This window comes from Gopherus flavomarginatus, chromosome 8, assembly GCF_025201925.1.
Source record: "Gopherus flavomarginatus isolate rGopFla2 chromosome 8, rGopFla2.mat.asm, whole genome shotgun sequence".
In the NCBI taxonomy this organism is placed as follows: domain Eukaryota; kingdom Metazoa; phylum Chordata; order Testudines; family Testudinidae; genus Gopherus; species Gopherus flavomarginatus.
This window is the reverse complement of record NC_066624.1, coordinates 63,392,063-63,413,100: the sequence shown is the minus strand read 5'-3', so window position 1 is coordinate 63,413,100 and position 21,038 is coordinate 63,392,063. Positions and strand designations below refer to the sequence as shown.

The 21,038-nt window shown below is 46.6% G+C and overlaps 1 protein-coding gene across 1 annotated transcript in view; it reads right to left on the bottom strand.

Moving 5' to 3' along the window:
- DGKG (diacylglycerol kinase gamma) overlaps positions 1-21,038 on the bottom strand; it is a 206,516-nt gene that overhangs the window by 165,514 nt on the left and 19,964 nt on the right. The window lies entirely within an intron of this gene.

Sequence of the window (21,038 nt, the reverse complement as noted above, 5' to 3'; positions counted from 1 at the left end):
GAGCCTTCCCAGGAATGTGGCTTGGCTGGTAAAAACTGAGACATGCATGGACATGTGGCTTGCCCATGTGACTCCAAAACTCCATCTTGGAGCTGGACTTTGCATAGAAGTGAGGAGGGGGTCTCCACTCACAAGAGAAAGTCTATTTAAACCCCTGGGAGACCCCTCCATTTTGTCTTCAGCTGGCTAAGGAGAGAGCCTCTCCACCCCCAAGGATACATGAAAGAAACTGGAACAAAGGACAGTAACTACAGGGGGTGTGAGTGATTGCTAGATTTAGAATAGAAGGAGACTAGTCTGTAAAAGGAAGCTTACTGGGTGAGGTTTTTATTTGTATTCAGTTTCTTAGACATAGGCTTGCGTGTTCTATTTTATTTTGCTTGGTAATTCACTTTGTTCTGTCTGTTACTACTTGGAACCACTTAAATCCTACTTTCTGTATTTAATAAAATCACTTTTTACTTATTAATTAACCCAGAATATGTATTAATACCTGGGGGAAGGGCGCAAATAAATTTTATACAGGGTAAAAGGGATTTATTTGGGGTTTGGGCCCCATTGGCAGTTGGACATCTGAGTGTTAAAGACAGGAACACTTCTGTAAGTTGCTTTCAGTTGAGTCTGCAGCTTTGGAGCACATGGTTCAGACCCTGGGTCTGAGTTTGCAGCAGGCTAGCGAGTCTGGCTCAAACCAGGCAGGGCACTGAAGTCCTAAGCTGCAAAGGCAGGGAAAGCAGGAGCGGAAGTAGTCTTGACACATCAGTTGGCAGCCTCAAGGGGGTTTCTGTTATCCAACCCGTCACACTCGTGTTGCACCAATTTAACTCAATTGTTTTTTGCACAAATTTTAGTGAAATCAGTGCAATTTTTGTGTTCAGACACAGCCTCGATCTCCATCTCCCATCATCAGAACTGCAGATTCACCAGCTAATTCTCATCCAGGGCTCAGGTCCTGTGTGTATCTTCATAGGCTCTTATTCTGATTGTTATGGTTCCCGGTTTTAAGCTTTCCAGTTATTTTTTCTTTTGTCAAGTGCCACAAAGATGATCAGTTGCTGATTATTTTTGAAGCCCTGCAGACAGATTTTATTTTGAACTAGGTCTCTTCTTACTGATTAACTAGCAAAATTCCCCTTCTACCTGCAATCTGACCAACCAATGGCCAGTGACTTAGTTTTTTAACCCTGATGGGCTCCAAGGATATTAGTAATATTGGTAATAGCAGGACAATTGGGCAGTGATTTCATTCTAACTGCTTCACTGCTGCGTGTCTGTACACTGGCCCCAGATGCACTGGGCTGTGAAATTTCCATTTCTCATCTGTAAGGGCTCGGACACACCAACCATAATGAGGGCAGCTGGTGTTAGGTGTCTCTCTGAATGGCATAGGAAGTAAAGAAAGGGTTAATGAGATTTCCCTTGGATGTATCATTAGTAGAGGTCCCTGCTGAGCTTTAATTAGCTCATTACAATACTAATTGCATTATGTTGGCATCTTCCTGGGCTGCTTCCTGTTACGTAAACCAACACGGAATCCCTTGCCATTGTAACTGGATTATTTTACTGCACACATGATTGAAAATGGGAATTGCAAACCATGTTAGTGCCTGAGCGATGGACAGACTGGTTGAGATAAAATTAGAATGTATGCAAAGCTCCAGTTGCCCCCAGCCCCAAAGAGAACACGGTGCTATGAGTGAGACACTTAAAAAACTGAGATTTGGATTGTCAGAATATATATATTTTCCTGCCTTTCCTAGTTTAGGCCAAAACCCCATATGAGAGTTTGTTCTTGAGGGATTTCTGACCAATTGACAAAGCCATAGGAAGTGCCAGAAATGCCACAGGAAAGGCTGCTCTTGAGAAATCTCTTGCGTGAATTTTTACTACATTTGTTCAGCACCTTTTCCTTCCCGGGAAGGACAACGACAGGGAAATTTGCTCAGGTTTCTGCTTGCCGGTGGCTAACTGTGTCATCGAGAGACTAGCAAGGCAGCCTAAAAAGGGGGTCGATTAGCCCCCCAGCTAGAAAAAAGGATGAGGACTTGGGATGTCTCTCTTTTTAAGAGAGAGTCAGCAGCAGATTGTGTTCAACCACCCCAGCCTGCCCCCATGCTTCTGGACTAACAGATTTTTCTGCCTGGGGCTAGGCAGAGGATGATCCACATCTGCAGTGAAGGCAGTGTCGCTGGCAGAGCAGAGGGAGGGCCAAGCCACACTCCAGGACTTTCACTGTCCATGCAGAGAGTTACTGCATGGCAGCTGGTGCATGATAGATTCACACCCTGGCTTGCCACACGTGACCCTCACCATGTAGACCAGCCCTCAGCTGCAGAAGGACAAGCAGTTTGTGGTGGAAAAGGGGAGTCAGTGGAGGGGACAGCACCATGACTAGCACCATGGAAAAGACTAAAATGTCTGAGCCACAGGAAAAACCAAGACTTCCTCTGCCTGTTCTGACGGTCCGCAGTCTCATGTGGGCTCCTTGGGAGCACCACCAAGATGGTCTTGCTTCTTCTGAGCACTCCTTATTGAGCTGCTCCCAGTGGAGCCACCTCACAGGGTTCATAGATGGATCAATTCCAAGGCCAGAAGGTACCACTGGGACCATCTAGTCTGACCTCCTGTATAACACAGGCCAGAGGACTGCTCCAAAACAATCCTTGTTTGAACTGGAGCAGATCTTCTAGAAGAACATCCCATCTGGATTTTAAAAACAGCCAGTGATGGAGAATCCCCCACGACCCTTGGAGAAGCTCAGCTTGGTCTCTGCAGCGGGTAGCACTAGGAAGAGAGCTCCTTGGATTGCAGTCATTCTCTGCAGCATGTTCCTGCCAGGCTGGGTTCAAGTTTAATGTGAAATGGCTCTTCAGACAGCCTCCTCTTCCCAGCAGATGCTTACTCTTCTTTGTCTATCCAGGCAGCTCAGACCAGCCCCAGCGGGCAGGCAGCAACCGGGTGTGTGCTGTGCCACTGTATGCTACTTGGCCTCTTATTCACTGCTGTGTCAGGGCCCTCTGTGAGCACTGGACCCGCATCCCTACCCCAAGAAACTTGCCCTCTTCGGTGCATGCTGAAGTACAGAGTCGAACCCACAAGTGATGTGGGAAGTAAAGCCCCCAGCCTGTTGTAACGCAAGACAGACAATTGCTTGGCTGCTCCTCCATATTTAATTAGCTCTTATTTTTCCAAAGAGCCTCATGTAAACAGAAAGGTCTTTTTCCCATTGCCTTGTGACCTCTTGCCTGGAGGTGCTGCGTGGACTGGTGCAAAAACAGTAACATCTCTGCCACGTGGTGCTGCTGACACTGACCTGGGGCAATGCTATGAAGGAGGAATCCGTCCTTCCTCTGGGTCATGCGAGCTTTGCTGTGCTGCCGGTTAGTCTAACCATGGCTCTTTCTGTTCACAGCTTGGCCATAAGCCGACTTGGATTTTCTCAAAGTCGTATTTTTAATTACTCTGGTGTGCAAGCAATGTACAATCGGCAGGTCTTTTCTGAGCAGTTTGTTACAAGCATTAGGTGGCCAATTTTCAAGCTCTTCCACCTCTTCTTGGCAGTTTCTAATCTCGCCAGCAGCCACCTGGAACCTCCTCACCCTTCTACCCTCTCCCTTCCAGGCTAGTCCCAGGGGATAAGCTTTCTACAGCTTCTCTCCTCTGCAAGTCCCTCCCTTCACTCCCTGGGTCTCCCCAGCTGGGTCCAATCCCTAATTCCCTGTCTCTCCTCTAGGGGGCACACAAGGGGCTAATGGGGCTCCTCAGAGCCCTGTCACTGCCACCGTGGGTTTCCTAGAACCCATCCCACCAGACATACACCAATTTCTGCACCCCTGGCTGATACTGCTGCTGCTGCTGTTTGGCTGCCAAGTTGCCTCCGGTAGAAACCACTAGGTGACCAGTCATAAGAACACAGATGTCGATCCCAGGACTGGCGCTAGGGGTTTTAGCGCCCTAGGCGCACGGCAATTTCGCCACCCCGCACCCTCGTCCCGCGGCTCCGGTGGAGCTGCCACAGTCGTGCCTGCGGAGGGTCCGCTGGTCCGCGGCTCCGGTGGAGCTGCCGCAGTGGTGCCTGCGGGAGGTCCACCGGAGCCGCGGGAGCAGCTGACTGTCTGCAGACATGACTGTGGTAGCTCCACTGGAGCTGCGGACCAGCGGACCCTCCGCAGGCACGACTGCGGCAGCTCCACTGGAGCCGCCTGCCTCCCCCTCCGGCAAAATGCTGCCCACCAATAATCCTGGCACCTTAGGCGATTGCCTAGGCCACCTAAATGGAAGCGCTGGCCCTGGTCGATCCTAACACTGGAGACGTGGTGCTCCTCAAGAATACTTGACCCCACGAGCTGTCTGGCCAGCTCTACACAGACAGGTTAAGAGTAGAGGTGCACGGTCTGCTTTACACATTATTTCACCCCAATCAGGAGTTTGTTCATTGGAACAGAATATGGTGGAGCAAAATGGTTTGGAAAGATTTACCATGGGATATGGGGGATTCTCCATCACTGGCCATTTTAAAATCAAGATTGGATGTTTTGCTAAAGATATGCTCAAGTTCAAACAGGGGATATCTCTGGCCTGTGTTGTACAGAAGGTCAGATTAGATGATTACAGTGGTCCCTTCTGAATCTATTAAACTATTTAACAATGGAGGATGTAAGAACCAACCCCAATCTCAGAGCAACTCAGCCCTTTTCTTTCAGATCCAAAAGGTTTAACTGCGGTTTGTTATTCAATGTTTGGCACATCTCTACACTTCCTGGCTAGTCTTGATTGAGAATCATAGAATCATAGGACTGGAAGGGACCTCGAGAGGTCACCTAGTCCAGTCCCCTGCATGGAGGCAGAGCTCAGTATTATCTAGATCAGTGATTTACAGACCTCAGTGGTTCAGGGCTTGAGCTTCGCAGGTTTGAAAATATTTACTGAACCTCTGCTCCTGACAACTCCGGCTGAATTTAAACCTTGTATATCTATGTATGCGTGTGTATATGCTACAATTGGTTAACAACATAGTAAAAGCATCCTGTTTGGTTAATAATTAAATCACACTGCGTTTTAATATCATGTGCTGCAAAGAGCTGCAGGAGACACATTAAAGAACCACTTGCAGCTCACAAGCTGCAGTCTCAGTATCACTGCTCTAGATCATCCCTGACAGGGGTTTGTCCAGCCTATTCTTAGAAACCTTCAATGACAGAGAAGCGGGAAGGACCATCACTGCAGGAATATGGACCGGAATAAAACTCAGCAGTGCCACAAATCAGATCAGAAAGTTTGTTCTCTTGATATTTCCAAATAAAAAAGAGCCAGACAAACTTTAACCCAGCATTCACATGTTTGGATGCACTCTGAGATTCACACACTCATGTCAATACAGCGTAAGCCCATTGGGACACAGGAAGAACATTGATCTCACCTCAGCTCCTCCGTCAGCCTGGCCCAGATTTAGGAAACCATCCCTGCATGTCAGGGTTCAAAAAATGACTAGATAAATTCATGGGGGATAGGCCCATCAATGGCTATTTGCCAGGATGGGCAGGGATGGTGTTCTGAGCCTCTGTTTGCCAGAAACTGGGAATGGACGATGGGATGGATCACTTGATGATTACTTGTTGTGTTCATTCCCTCTGGGGCACCTGGCATTGGCCACTGTTGGAAGACAGGATACCGGGCTAGATGGACCTTTGGTCTGACCCAGTATGGCCGTTCTTATAAAAGCACTCAAGCACGTGCTTGAACACCATTGGAGTCAATAGCACTTTAGCATGTAACGAAGCACGTGTTTTTCTGAGTCGGGGCCCCTGAGTGCAGACCAAGGTACTGAGATCACGCCATATGCAAGCAGAGATTGATTAGATTCCTCTTGTTCTCATTGATGCCAATGGAGCTCTGCAGGATCCAGGCCCTTATTAGTAAGCACCACATGTACTCACAGACCAGGCAGGGGATAGTTCAGACTGTTGATTACAGAAGCCCCCTGTACTTCTTGCATGAAGACACAAAGCCCATAATATCCTAGCTCTGAGCAGCTCTTAAGCTAAATAAGCCCCAGAGAGCAGAAGCAGGTGGGCTTACTGTGTGCACTGGGCCATGTCAACCATACTATTAACTAAGTTTCCTACCTCACCTTGGAGGAATTCAATCCAAGAAGAAACACCAAGCCCAGTATCAAACTGCTCTGAATAAACAGTTCCAGTACCTCTTTCCCCAAAGCTGCCATTGTCTCTGAGGCTGCCTTGAGCAGGTCATGCTGCTGGGAAAAGGGAAGTGAGTTTAGGAACTGTCAGGTGTTGTTAGCAGCTTGACAACTCTTAATAAGGCCCATCTGGTTGGGATGGTCCAGAGCTGGCAGGATTCCCTCTGGCCGGATGGCCAATGCCTTGGCCAGGGTTTTATAATCAGTATTAATAAACACAGCCGGGCAGTAATTGGCACAGTGAACTGGAGACTTCCCAGGTGGAGAGTCCCTGAGGAGAAGGAAAGAGAGTTCCTTCAAAAGCACCATGGCCGAGTGACAGACACTGCAGTAAAACTGTAGCCCCTGTCCATGTACTGGGGTAAAGCGACGTTCTCAGGGGCAGTAGCACTCATCCAGATACCTGAAGGGGAGAACAAAAGTCTCCCCCGTCTCTCTCTAATTTCCAAGTGAAATATTTAACTTACTAATACACTGCTCTGCCTCCACTTAGCTCCAGTGCGGCTCATTACTGGCACAGTACGGCTGCCCAATCCCTGGGGGAGGACACTCCAAATCTAATTCATATTTGAGGCAAATGTTTATGTATATGCTTAACTTTACACATGCAAGTGTATAAAGAAAAGCATATGAAGGACTGGGCCTACAGGCCAACTTTTTATAGGTATCTAGGCACTTAAAGATGCAGATAAATGCTGTTGGAAAGCCCACTAGGCATCCATTGGCATTTTTAGGTACTTAAATCCCTTTGACACTGTGGCCTTTCATGGGTTTTTCCTCATGTGTGAAAATAAATGTTTTGTAAATATCTCTTGCAGTCGAACAGCTGTTTCTGTACCAGCATGTGGTTATCTGGTCTCTCCATGTAGTAAAGACTGGCATCTTATTTTTGTACTAAGTATGAGCACTAGGAAGAATATTTTTAAGTATTTATTTTATCAAATCCTTGAATTAACAGAAGGAAGCTGGACCGAAGTTTTTCTAACTGTTTTTCTGGTTATATATCATCACTAATTTAAGGATTTTAAAAACATTTGGAAAGGTTGTATAAATAACTATTTTATCAGCATGCTTAGCTCTGCCCATGCTTTCCCCAGATTTTCCACAAGTAGTGGATTAAAGAGAAATCCTTAAACCTTAGTTTTCATTCTCATAGGACTGCATAAGTCAGAGACCTTGACGATGGCCTCAAACCTGCCAACACACGCATGCTTACCCTGACTCCACTGGAACACTTGCAAGTATGATATTAAGCACGTGAGTGCCACTGTTGGCAGGACCAAGGCCCTCACCTGAATTTCATGTTCATCAGCGACACGTCTCAGTCCTGCTGTTCATGATAAACGCCCTATTGACTTCAGTAGGAGCGTGATCATGCCCAAATGCACATGCATGTAGAAGGAGCAGAGTTAGGGCCTTATCCACAGTGGGCGTCTTTGTGTGGCCATCAGTGCATGTTGGGTAAGGCCCATTGAGAACAGTTGGGTTGCCTGCTCGACTGGCACAGTAATGAGCATACGTTCGTGTCAATATAACCGTAGCTTTTTGTAAATGACAATACTAGCAGCAGGTATTGAAGCTTAAAGAATTTGGCGGTGTAATTTCCTGGAGTTTTGTATCTGCTTGGAAGCAGTCATTCAGTGCAGGAAAAAACTGAGGAGCGTAATGAATACAGGGTGATCTTGAGATGAATCAAGAGATTAGTATATAGAATCTGAACATACATAGAGAGAGAGAGAGAGAGTTAGGAATTTATTATGTTACTGCTTCTTCTTCTTTCGTATGGCTGGTGTAGAGCAGCAACTACAATTTCACCTGAAGTTGATCGAGCCAAATGACTACATCAGGAGTAGCAGAATTTATTGCAGTGATGCCTCCTTCATATTTATAAATTGGGCAGTAGGTAGTGATATGTTCAAAAGTCTGTCATGGGGAACCACACTTGCACACTGGGGAGTATTTGATTTTCTATTTGTGCATTAGATATCCACATCTGTTGGCTTGAATTCAGTTCAGAGTTGACCAAGATGACAGTGGAAGGTCAGACCCAGGAACCTTCTGAGTAGAATCTGGCACAAGGTGCTTATTACACAGCAAAAACATCAAGTAGAATGATTCATCTACGTGGGCATCACATAGTAGCCAATGGAGACCCCGAGAAGGAAATGACATCAGTGAATCCACAGCATTCATTAAACTTAACAATGTATGAAAATCAAAGATCTACAGCACCAGAACAAAACTGAGCATTTTCAATGCAAACATAATCTCAGTGCTATCACAGGCTGCAAGCACAGAATGACCAGAACATTAGACAGAAACCTTGGACTAGACGCCTTCGAAAATAAGTGCCTGCAAAGATTCGGGGCATTGCATGAAATGACTTCCTCGCCAACAAAGAGATCCAAGAAACCACCACTCAGCAGCTTGTCTCCACTAGAACTGGAAGGAAGCATTGGACATACTTGGGGCATTTACCCTGCAGGCCAACATACAGACTCTGACCTGAACCTGTCAAGTGAAAACCAACTGATGTGAGGAAATGAGGGTGCCCAAGAGAACCAGAAGAGGAACCCTTAGGCAGGGAGGGCAGAACAGTCGATCTCAACACCACAGAGCAAATGGAAGCAACAGCAAATGTCAGAGAGGAATGGAAGAGAGAGTTTCAGCCCTGTGGACTGGTAACTATAACATTGACTGGTGGGACAGTGTGTGTGGTGTGACTGAATGCATATGCTAATTGCTGTATCTTCAATAAAAGCAGCATATTGCCTTTTCCCCTGAAAAAGATCCCGTGGGCTTCTTACAAGCATAACATGCTGACATTGGCACGGGAAGGAGGTACCAATCCTCACAATCACACTCAAACTCACAAGCTTTGCTGCAGTCTCGGCAAGACGAAAATATCCAACCAACAGGCAGACTGTTACAGGTAAAGTCCATAATGTATTATTTCTGCTGAGAAATTCTGTGGTCCACGTTCAGGCTGTGCATCTGAGCGTGGCTGGGGGGGGGGGCAATGAGAGTGTCAGAGTGGTTGTGTTTAGACACAACAAATCCTGCATCTTGATGCCCTTGCAGTCCCTTCTAACCCTGTGGAAGCCAGAGGGTGTTTTCGTTTGGAGGTGAGAAGCCTGTGAAAGCGTTTGGGTCCTATGCTTGGATGGTCAGGAGTGGGAATTACAGATGGCCTGGCTGCTTGTGTTGCTTTAGCTGGTGATTACTTTTATAAGGCTGCAGTGAAGCTTGTGAGCTTGAGTGCGACTGTGAGGATTGTTATATCCTTCCCATGCCAATATCAGCATGCTATGCTTATAAGCGGCTGCATTGACAGCCAGTGTGCTGGAAAAATTGGATCATAAGTTCATGATGTTTGATGTGAAGGATTTTTCCTGTTTTTTTAAACAAAACAGTGGAGTGTCTCTCTCCACCCAGCACCCCGAGCAGCCCTTCTATGGTCCTGCACACCAGCCAGTTCCCCTCTCTGCCCGCCTGGATTCCTAAAATGCCACCCCTTGTGTTACCTTCTCTATGCTCTGCCTCACTCCCTGCAACATCCATGTGCCCTGGAAACCCAGCCTGTCCACCCAGTCTGTGGAACCCCTTCTCTCTGTCCCACTCCTCTGCCACCCCCTTTCTGCATTCTGCCTCTTGTGCTGCTTGGGAACACGGAGATCACTTATGAAGTGTGAGAGCTGGTGATAGGAGGGGCCTGGGGCACACGGCCGGCGGGGCTGGGATGAAGATGATGCGCAAGATTGGAAGCAGAAAGTAATGGGGTGAAGCAAAGTGGGACACAAAATCCAGCTGTCTCTCCAGACTCTAGTTGGAGCAGGCAGCCCTGGTCCTGGGAGTGTGAAAAGGGCCTTTGAATGGGCTAGGAAATCTCTGTGAAGGGAATTGCACCGATCTTCACTGCTTAATGATTGCCAGGATTCAGACTAGCAGAGCAAACTTGCTCCAGGGGTGTTTTCTGGGCTATGAACACTCTCCATGCAGATAAAAGGAAGGAGGTTTTGCTTTAGACAGAGAGATGTGGGAGTATTTCAGCTACTGCTGATAGTTTAAGCAAGGACCAGTATGCACGTGTTTGCACATCTAGAGGGATCAGATCCCCTTGCCCTGTGTAATTATACAGATGAGCTTCGGGGAAGTGGGGCAGCATAAACACATCTATGTTCCCTGCTAGAGAAAACCCTAATGACTTGTAGTGGCCTGTTTTGACTACAGCCATAATTCTCTCTCTGCTACACATGTAGGTGTGTTCAGATACTAGTGCCTTCAGAGAAGATGAGCAATTCTCATTCTCTCCACATCGAATGTCAACAGGGCACAGCCAGAGGGGCCTTGGGTGGTTTCTGATAAAGCAGAACACTGGAAAATTCACAAATCAACCGTGTGCAGGGCATCAACATTGGTCTCCCTCCTGCATCCGTGAGTTAACTGGTACCTGGAACCAGCCGATAGCCCCTTAGCTGCACCGCATGCCCCACAGGCAGGGTGTTGGGCTCAAGCTATGCCATTTATTTCTCCTCCCTCCCCATTCCCCACCCCACAGCTGAGCTACATTAGCAGGAGACTTGTGAAAGGCTTCTCGGGTCGGGAAATACCGCTCTGCTTTCGAGCCACATTCCCATCATTATACAGCAGCTGTTTATTTTTTACCCAGGTTTGTATGTGCACCCCTTGCCCTGCCTCCTTGTCTAAAGGGCAGAAATCAGCTGCCAGGCTATTTTAGGCGAAACTGATGAAAAAAGTCAACTCTGAACTGTGGTGGCTATATTTAGCCGGAACCTCTCCGTCCGGGATTCAGACTCTATTTGGAAACCCTGTGCCTTGGTGCGCAGCCAAATGTTTCCTTGTTATAAAGTCATCCCTCAGCATATGGCAAATGTTTCTTGTCCCTTGCTGTGTTTTATGAGTAGCCGTGGTGCTGAGCTAGCCCAGGCAGCCCAACAGCAGGGATTTTGATGCTGAAACTGGCTGGCAGCAGATAGTGATTCACCGCTGAGACCCAGAGAGCCTTTCATAAAAACAGCTTTGTTTTTTTTTTAAAGCCATTAAGTCTGGTAACTGCCTTTCCTCCATGCTTCTGTCTGTCAATTGGCAGACGCAGCCTTGTCCAGTAACTCCACAAAGAACAGTCTTCCTCTAGATAGTCACTGATTTCCCATGTCCCTCCTTTTGTAGGAATCAATCAGGGACCATGCGGCAGTGAGGGAAGATCGATCCCTCAGTGAGGGCACAGAGAGGCTCCTTCCTAGGTCCATCTCACTCAGACTGTAAGGCCAGCAGGGACCATCATGATCATCTAGTCTGACCTGCTGCACATTGCAGGCCACAGAACTGCACCCACCCATTCCTGTAATAGACCATTAACCTCTGGCTGAGTTACTGACATCCTCAAATCATGGTTTAAACTATGACTCCAAGTTACAGAGAATCCACTATTTATGCGTGTTTCAACCTCCAATTGACCGTTCCCTTATGCTGCAGAGGAAGATGAAAGGGTCTTGGCCAAATCTGTCCCAGGGAAAATTTCCTTCCCAACCCTAAATATGGCAATCAATTAGACCCTAAGCTTGTGGCCAAGACCCACCAGCCAGACACCTGAGAAATAATTCTCTGTAGTAACTCAGAACCCCTCCCATCTAGTGCCTCATCACTGGCCATTGGGGCTATTTGCTGCTAGCAGTCACAGATTGCCTACGTGCCATTGTAGGAAGTTTCATCATCCCATCATTCCATAAACTTTTCATATGAAGCAGGATTAAAATCTCTCTCTTTCACATTTCAGTGCCTAAACTGAGTCCCGAGATTTGACACAATTACCTTTGGAGAATAGTTTAATTTCCAATGACATTGCTGGGATACAATCAGCACTAACTGTGAGAGAAAACAATTAAAAATCATTCATTTTTTAAATTTGGCCTGGCTGCCTGACTTCCATTTCACTCCCTGTGGCTAACTAGTCACCACTACAAGCTGAAAACTGTTATGTTCATGACATACAAACAGAGACATTGAATAAAAACATTAAAATGCTCTAGCTAAAAATTGCAATGTAATACTATTTTATTTCTTAGAATTCAGTACCTAACACACAAGAACCCCAAAACAGAGCAAGACAAAGCAGGCTGCTCCTGAAAAAACACAAAGGCACTGCTCACTGTACCTTATTCTTGACTGGCTCGCTGCAGACTGATTGTGGCTAGACTCAGATCCCACACCCCCCTACAGACCTGCCTGGCCTGCAAGCAGGACCTGGAAAAATATCTCGAGCATTTCAAGTGATAGTTTACAATTTTAATACCATTTTCAATACCCCCAAAACCACCACATGCAAGCATACCACAAACTGAAAACCACACGCATTGCCACTGTGTCTCAGACAGGCCATTTCAAAAGTGTTGCAATTAAACAGAAAAAGCTTCCCCCTTTAATCATTGTACATACTGCCAGCCTTCCTCCTCGGCTCTGCTCCTCACACAGACCCCCACTCTCCTGGCTCCTGAACCCTGCTACCAGTCCTGCCCCCCCGGGTAGCTGCAATCCTGATCCAGGGGCTGCATTTCTTTGGCTGGCTGTTCTGAATGCAGGCTCCTTGTGTGGGTGACCTTACTCACTGTGAGTAGCCCCTTCCTCTCTGTGTAGTCCCTTTTATTTCACTGGGGCTGCTTGTGAAGCAAGATGCCACTGCTCTGCAATGTGAATAAGGGCAGCAGAAGCTGGCCCATAGCCAGCAGGCCAGCCCTTGTCCATAGGATTCTCTCCCTCCCCCTGAAGTGCCCAGTTTCCTTGCCCAGGTTCCTTGGGATGGGGATGCGGGTGAACGGGGCTTCCCATCAGGAGCCTGTGGCCCTGCAAGGAGTCATTGGAGAGAGGCTCCACTATGGCAAACCATGGACGGCTCAGAGGGACTGTGACCCCACTGCACTGCAGAGATCCCAGCTGTGTTTGACAGCCATCTGGCTGTGTCCTTCTGTTGGGACATGGGGGTAGGGGAGCAAGCAGAACGAGAGAGGCTTGGTTGACACATACAGCTGGATCTCAACAATGCAGGTTGTTTCTCTGGCTGACCAACCTCCAGATTTTTGCTGGCAAGTTCTCATCTAATGAAGCCCAGCAGGTCTGAGGCTGGGGCTATCACTGCTGATGCTTATTGGGCTGACAGAAACTTGGGGCAGGGAGTCATGTCTTTTGCTCTTTGCACAGCAATTCTATCAGATATACCCACCTAGGCACGGCTGTGTCCCAAGTAATCATGTTTGCTAGCTACACAAACACGCCGGGCCCAGCTACACCCACTCACTGCTCTGCCTGGCTTCTGGTGGCTTCCAAAGAGAACATGGTGAGCCCCGCAAGAGGGCTCGCACTTCCGGGGAGTGCAGTGGGGAGATAGATAACTAGAGTCTGGGGCCATCAGAACAGCCAGTCAAGCCAACACAGACCCCCAGCTCAGTAAGGCAGCTTGGGAGGTGCAGAGGGTGGGATGGGACAGTCGGGGAGCCAAGGTGCATGTGGCTCAGGGATCCATGCTGTCTCCCCAGCTCTCCTATGGCATCCCCCACCCTGGCCTCTTTGGCCCCTGCTCTGTTACATTTCTACTTTATAAGGGAGATTGTGTGAGAGCCAGAAAGGCATTGCCACAGCAGGGATCCAAGAGGAGGAGCATTAGCGTGTGCACACTCCCTCCCCCTCCCACTGCTTTTCCCCTTCTCCATTCTCCCCTGTCCTGCTTCCTACTCCTGGAGTCACACCAGCTGATGCTAGCTGTGCTCTGTCTGGCCTGCCCAGGGAAACTGGTCAATTCCCCTTGGTCTCCTGCTCAGGAAAAGAGTCATCTGCCTGAAAAGCAAAGCCAACCGTACCAAGGCCAGTTAATTTTGCCTGTAAAAAGCCAATGACTGTGATTAGCTCCTGGAGGGTGAAGAAAACAGACCAGGAAAGGGAAGAATAGAAAGGTGTGCCACAGATGCTGGGGGAAGACAGAGGAGATTGTAAGGAACAGGAGAAAACCCCCAGAGTAGGAGGCAGAAGTTTTGGCAGACTTGTCCTGTGTGAGTTGGGGCGGCACAAGACACAGGAGAAGGACTGGCCCCTACCCCAAGGAGCTTCCAGAAATAGGCAAAAAAACAGCCCCTACCATGCTTTCTGGCACTGGGAAAGTTGTTGGCAGCCCTTTCTTTAGAAGCCAAGTGTTGTGTCTCACAGAATTAGCAGACAGGAGTGCTGATATTTTGTTTCCTGTTCTTATTCTGTGTTTCCTTTTGCCATATTTAAGCTTCTGTAACAACTAGTAATGTTATTAGTAAAGCCCAGGTTCAAAGGACTTTGTATACATTTACACACATCCTCACAATATCCTGGCAAGGGAAGATGGGGAAACTGAGGCAGGGACATTACAGGCCAGAATTTCAAAAGAGCTCTGCACCCATTTAGGGACCTGTGTGATGAGCCCAAGCTTTCAAGAGTGCTCAGCCCCCCGCAGCTCCCATTGTCGTCAGGCTGAGCACCCACTGAGTGACTCACCGAAGGCCAGGCACTATCAGTATCAAAGTGAGGATTTGAACCCAGGGCTCTTAACTTCCAGTCTCATGCCCTAATCATTAGACCTCACTGCCAGTATTGCAAAACATTTCTTAGGTGTAATTGGAAGAATAATATGGGTCTATACTGTGTTAAAAAGTCTTTAAAACTATTATTACAAATGTATTTCAGAGGGTACCCATGGCAAGGGAGCACACAGACTTCCAGAATTCTGTCCAGGAAACTGGACTCCCATTTCTCGTTAAGGGAGAGGAAAGACAGAGAAGAAGGAAAACCTTGAACCTGAAATTCTTCAGTGGCAGGAGGGTTAGGCCTGGTTCCCATAAAGCAGTGTTTCTAACCAACTGCAGTGGGGTGATATGCAGCAAGTATATGGTTAGTAATAATAAAAAGCCCTTGGGTATTGTACCTCACACAGATACAAATACGGCTGGGGAAGTCTCTGTAAACCCACTGAAAAGCTTTTGTTTAGTTTATAGGACTTGAGCTATTTTTAGCCTGAAGATCCTTGGGACTTTATCTGCCACTGCTGCTGCAAAGGGAACAGCTGGGGGTAATTTAATTGTGTGTGTGTAAAGCAGGTTCTGGCACTTCCAGCTACCTTGTGAACTACTTTACTGGGGGAAGGAACCAACAAACTAGAGATGCAGAAAGAAGAAGCTAAAGCAACATAGACTGGATAAGAGTTCAAGCCAATAGTATAAAGAGGTATATGTGCTTACCTGACCATTTCCCTTCTTTATGGCCCCATTGCACTGGGTCTTCAGTCCACTTGCAGTCTGGAGCAGAACCAGACCTGTCAGTCACTTGCAGGAAGGGGTGAGGCCCAGACCCTGAATTCCCAGCCAGTCAGAGAGAACTTCCACAGCAAATGAAATATCCTGCATGGCCCATGGACCATCGGGGAATGAGCTTCCAAAATGACTCCAGGCAGGCAATTATGGAATGAAATCCTCAGTGCTCCTGAACTGAACTAAAAGCTGCCCTGGGGCCCAGCCAATCTGCCCATTGTGGACTGCGTCTGGGAACCTTATTACTCAGAGAAAGGAAATGCTAAGGTAAACTTAGATACTTTTTCCTGTTCTCTCTCACACTAAGAGCCACTGCCCCATGACAGTGGATTTTAATAGCAGTGTGTATCCAGGGAGGTGGAAAACTCTACAATGATATAGAGATGGACTTCAAGTCCTGTTCCTTGGGATCACAGATTAGAGCACTTGCCTCCCAAAGAGAATGGCTGTGAAGGACTGGATGTTCAGCTTGGGGGATCAGAGACCCTGTGGCCACTTTACAGAGGCATTTCCTTTATCAGCCCATGAACCAGGCACTGCTGCCCTCAGCCTGAGTGCATTCTGATGGGGGTACCCCCTTGTTGTGGGGTAGGATGCCACCCTGTGCTCCTTGAAGGGGTGGACTTGCAGACTTCCTGCCCCTTTGATGCTGGGTGGCAAAACATGAAGAGAGGGGTTGATTTGTGGGATGGGCTGGTGCACTGAATATTAGTCTGGGGGCTGGATCTCTCCATGGAGCCACTTTGTCCCCAAGAATAGTGTAGTTCTGTGTTCCCAAAGAGAGGATGCTCCCAGCCCAGTGCTGTCTGCGAGGGCTAGGGACAAAGTTAATGGAGAGTAGGGTACAGACAGCTCTGTCAAGGGCTTGATCCAGCAAAGCACAAGTACCCCATTGTCCCACTGCCTTTAATGAGGCTATTCATATGGCTTATCTTAATCACATGATTAAGCCAATCATATCTGGTTTGAGGCTGGAGGCCTCAGCAACTGTAGGGCTGAGGCCTAGTTCTCCATCTATAAAATGGGGGTTACTGAGTGTATAATCCTTTGATTGATAAGTTGTCAGATGACCAGGCTCAATTAGTTTATTAATTAACAACAGATGAGTGCAATACAGATTGGGAATGTATTAGCCTAGCTAGTGAGCAGGTTTGCAGAGGTTATGCTGTTATTCTGTTTCACATTATAAGCTCAGTTTTGCTCCTGTTTCATAGATTTGAAGACCAGATGGGACCATTGTGATCAACTAGCCTGACCCCCTGTATAACACAGGCCAGAGACCTGCCACACAATCATTCCTAGAGCAGAGCTTTAGAAACAAACATCTAGTCTTGATTTAAAAATTATCCATGATGGGGAATCCACCAAGACCTTGCTAAATTGTTCCAAAGATTAATTACTCTCACAGTTAAAAATATACACCTTATTTCCAGTCTGAATTTGTCTGGCTTCAGCTTCCAGCCATTGGGTTGTGTTAGATGTTTCTCTGTTAAACTGAAGAGCCCATTAGCAAATATTTGTTCCCCATGTAGGTACTTACAGACTAATCAAGTCACCCTTTAACCTTCTCTTTGTTAAGCTAAATAGATAGACTCAAGGAACTCAACCATGATGAAGGTAGGTTTTCTAATCCTTTAGTCATTCTCATGGCACTTCTTTGAATCCTCTCCAATTTATCAACATCATTCTTAAATTGTGGACACCAGAACTGGACACAGCAATGGTCACCCCAGTGCCAAGTATAGAGATAAAATAACCTCTCTACTCCTACTTGAGAGTCCCCTGGTTATGTTCCCTGGGATTACATTCATCCTTTTGGCCACAACATCACACTGGGGACTCACGTTCAGCTGGTTATGTACTGTGATGGGGCAAGGCCAGATGGCTACAGTAAAGTAGTGAGGCACAAGTATGTTAGCCCCAGGCTAAACAAATCCCTGGTACCATGGTAACCAAATGGCAGTTGCTCCAGGTTAATCAAGACACCTGGGCCAATTAAGATCCTTCTAGAAGGCAGTGGAGATAGCTACACTGATTGGGACACCTGAAGCCAATCAAGGGCTGGCTGGAACTAGTTAAAAGCCTCCCAGTTAGTCAGTGAAGTGTGTGTGTGAGAGAGGCTGGGAGCAACAGGTGCAAGGAGCTGAGAGGGTGTGCTGCTGGAGGACTGAGGTGTACAAGCATTATCAGACACTAGGATGAAGGTCCTGTGGTGAGGGTAAAGAAGGTGTTTGGAGGAGGCCATGGGGAAGTATCCCAGGGAGTTGTAGCTGTCCTACAGCTGTTACGGGAGGCATTATAGACAGCTGCAATCCCTAGGAACCTGGAGTAGAGGGTGGGCCTAGGTTCTCCCCAAACCTCCCAACTCCTGATCAGACACAGGAGGAGTTGACCCAGACTGTGAGTTCTACCAGTGGGGAAGATAATTGAGGTGAGCAAATCTGCCAATAAGTGCAGGACCCACCAAGGTAGAGGAGGAACTTTGTCACAGTACCATGTTCATTTTATATCTTTCTAGTTTTTTAATTAAAATGTTGTGCAGTACCAAGTCAAACACCTTACAGAAGTCTAGGTGTACTACATCAACACTATTACTTTTATTAACCAAACTTTTTTAATGTCTTTTTTTTAAATGATATTAAGTTAGTTTGACAGGACCTATTTTCCATAAGCCCATATTGATTTGCATTAATTATATTACCTTCCTTTAGTTCTTTATTAATTGAATCCTGCATCAGTTGCTCTATTATCTTGCCTGGGATTGATGTCAGGCTGACAGGTCTATAATTAACTGGGTCATATTTATTTATTTATTTATTTTTAAATCACACAACAGTAGCTGTCTTGCAGTCTTCTGGAACTTTCCCAGTACTCCAAGACTTGCTGAAAATCAGCATTAATGGTCCAGTAAGATCCTGAGCCAACTCTTTTAAAACTCTTGGATTCAAGTTATCTGGACTTGCTGATTTTAAAATGTTTAATTTTAGTAGCTTCTGTTTAACATCCTCCAAAGATACTCATGGAATGGAAAGTATTCTCATCACCATATGATAAGACTACAGTATCTTTTTTTCCCCCCAAATATAGAACAGATATTTATTGAACACTTCTGCTTTTTTGGTTTTAATATTGATAATTCTACCATTTTTATCTATTAATGGACCACTACCATTTTCAGGATTCTTTTTGTTCCTAATATATTTAAAAACGTCCTTCTTGTTGTGTCATAAACAGATAGCTAAGGGTTAATGTCTCTTTCACCTGAAGCACCTGACCAGAGGACCAATCAGAAAACCGGATTTTTTCAACTCTGGGTGGAGGGAAGTTTGTGTCTGAGTCTTTTGTCTGTCTACCTGCTTTCTCTGAGCTTTGGAGAAGTAGTTTCTACTTTCTAGTCTTCTGTTTCTAAGTGTAAGGACAAAGAGATCAGATAGTAAGTTATATGGTTTCTTTTCTTTGGTATTTGCATGAATATAAGTGCTGGAGTGCTTTGATTTGTATTCTTTTTGAATAAGGCTGTTTATTCAATATTCTTTTAAGCAATTGACCCTGTATTGTATCATCTTAATACAGAGAGACCATTTGTATGTATTTTTCTTTCTTTTTATATAAAGCTTTCTTTTAAGACCTGTTGGAGTTTTCTTTACTTCAGGGAAATTGAGTCTGTACTCACCAGGGAATTGGTGGGAGGAAGAAATCAGGGGAGATCTGTGTGTTGGATTTGCTAGCCTGATTTTGCATTCCCTCTGGGGGAATAGGAAAGTACTTTTTGTTTCCAGGATTGGGAACAGAGAGGGGGAGTCACTCTGTTTGGATTCACAGAGCTTGTGTCTGTGTATCTCTCCAGGAGCACCTGGAGGGGGGAAGGGAAAAAGGATTATTTCCCTCTGTTTTGAGACTCAAGGGATTTGGGACTTGGGGTCCCCAGGGAAGGTTTTTCAGGGGGACCAGAGTGCCCCAAAACACTCTAATTTTTTGGGTGGTGGCAGCAGGTACCAGGTCCAAGCTGGTAACTAAGCTTGGAGGTTTTCATGCTAACCCCCATATTTTGGACGCTAAGGTCCAAATCTGGGACTAAGGTTATGACATGTTGTCCTTAACTCTGCTGGCCATAGATTTTTTTCTGTGTGTCTCTTGGCTTCCCTTACCAATTTTCTACCATTTCTAACTTCCGATTTTATATTCATTACTATTAACTTTCTCTTTCTTCCATTTGTTATGTATTTTAAAAATATCTTCACTTCCCCTCTAAACCAGGTTGGTTTTTTGCACTGACTTCTTCCTCACTTGTGAGATTGTGACCTGTGACAGGGGCTGCTTACCCTGCACTAGCTTAGACAGGGTTAAGCCCATGGTATTGACAGCGGAATGCCTGCCTCCCTGGCGAGACTTGGCATGCTCCAAGTGCTGTAATAGTATAAAGGGAGGGAGATCAGCTCATTCTGGGTGGGAGGCTGCAGGGGAAGGATCTGCCTGGGAAGCTCCTGCGGAGGGTCAGCCACAGCCTCTAACTGCACCGGAAATCGAAGCTGTCCACGGCCCGCCTGCACCCCAGTGACTGGAGGAAACCCTGGAGATGACTGGCCCTGCTGAACACAGAGGACCCGACATTTCATGGGAAACCCCAACACAGACTCTGGTAGGAAGTGACCGAGGGAGGGTGACACAGTGGTACCTCCCACACAGGGAAACTCAGAATGTTTCAGTAGCCGCCCCCCCCCCCCCGGAGTCAGTGGCAAGCCACTATGCCACTGTTAGGGCCCTGGGTTGGGGCCCGCTGGAGTCAGGTGGGCCTGGGCCCCACACCCCATAAGGGGCACCCCAACACTATAGACTCTGGCCACTAGGCCACGCTGCCCTGCACCAAAGGGCTGCTTTTTAGACTGTGACTGATAGGCCGCGCTGCCCTGACCCTAGGGGTGTGGACCATCATATGGCCTTTTAGGTATCTATAAGGTGTCTTTAAATGATTCCCAGTTATCATTTCCATTTTTCTGATTAAATTCTTTCTCTCAGCTGATTTGGCTCTTATTTATTTTTAGCTTTAGGAAACTGGCCCTACTCAAATACCAAGCATATATACTACTAGTCTGGACTTTATTCTACTTTTCTCCTTATAAATTGATCAAGTCATGGTCACTTGTACCTGAGCTACCATAAATCTTTAGTTCTGTGATCAGTTCTTTTTTATCTCTTAGGACAAGATCTAATATAGAATTCCCCTGTGTTGGCTGCAACGCTTCTTGAGTTAGGAAATTATCTATAATGTTTTATAAATTCCAAAGATGTTCTAGGACTAGCAACATGAAACCTCCAGCATACATCACTCAAATTGAAGTCCCCCATAATCACCCAGGTTTCCCCTTCCCCCTCTCTTTTACATATTATAGACAGGTATATAAGGGTCTGGTCATCCTGTTTTCCCCAGTGTGATTTGGTCTGTAGAAGACACCAGCTAATAGCCCTTCTTATGCTTTATCTGTTAGGACAGTGGTCCA